The sequence below is a fragment of the Amphimedon queenslandica genome, unplaced genomic scaffold, assembly GCF_000090795.2.
Source record: "Amphimedon queenslandica unplaced genomic scaffold, v1.1 AMPQUscaffold_1222_Cont26764, whole genome shotgun sequence".
NCBI classification, from domain to species: Eukaryota; Metazoa; Porifera; class Demospongiae; order Haplosclerida; family Niphatidae; genus Amphimedon; species Amphimedon queenslandica.
The window spans coordinates 1-1131 of NW_003558431.1; the positions used below are offsets into that span (position 1 = coordinate 1).

Sequence of the window (1131 nt, forward strand, 5' to 3'; positions counted from 1 at the left end):
CATCTGTATGTATAGGATACAATCATTATTTCATTGTACATTAATGTATAATTATAAATAAGACTACACACACACATAATAATAGTAACAAGTACAAATACCACTGTACAGTTAATGTTAATAATAATGGACTATGTACCTGGAATATACTAGCACCATAAGGTGTTCTCCATGCATTTAGTAGATTATCCTTTCCTGTAGTTATAAACCATTTACCACTGTGAGCAAACTTGAGTGACAGCGCACAAGACTCGTGTAAATGTAACTGATACTTATCTGGACCACTCACACGAAGGACTTCAACACTACTGCTCTCCATACTAATAATACATAAACACACACACACATTAAACCATTGGTTCATCTAATACTGGTAATAATTAATAAGACTATTGGTATATAAAGTATACAAGCATACAGTGATATAGTGGATTAATTTTGTATTTGTAAAGCTTTCAGCATTTGATCCTCATACACTAATTTGTGGGTTTAGTTTTCATTGATGACAATATATGGAGCCTGTAACAAGTAGCTACTTTATGTTTGTTTCATGCAATGGTAATAACGTAAGCAATATAATAACTTAAAAATACTTTTATCTTACCCTACTGCTAGCCAATCAGAAGTAGGACAGTATCCTAATGAGAATATCTGACTATTAAAGTCTTGCTGTTGTAGTTGTCTTCCTTCTCTTAGATCCCAACATCTTACAGTAGCATCAAGACTACCAGTCCATAGTTTATTACCATCAGGTGCAATATCAACACAACTAGCCCCATCAGTGTGACCTCTTAATAGTCTTGTCATCTCACGATTACGAAGATCCCACATAGCAATATTACCATCACTGCAACAACTGAAGCATGACTATATAAGGAAATAACAGGAAGAGAGAGACAGGTGATTAATAAGGCATTTTGGCTACAACTAAAATAATAATTTTTATCAAAATTTGCTGAAACTTTTTTAGGTAACATAAACGTATCAGAAAATGTTATAAAAATAGACAATTCTCTCCTAACCATTTTTGATGAAATACATGTATCGTGTATGGTAACTTACATTTCCATCAGCACTCACTGCAAGTGCATAACAAGCTGTAGCATTAGAACAAAGTGGTGACATCACTTT

General features: G+C 33.2%; 1 pseudogene; it reads right to left on the reverse strand.

Moving 5' to 3' along the window:
- Positions 1–78: 78 nt before the first annotated feature.
- LOC105316346 (protein groucho-1 pseudogene) lies at positions 79–1125 on the reverse strand (annotated as a pseudogene).
- Positions 1126–1131: the final 6 nt, after the last annotated feature.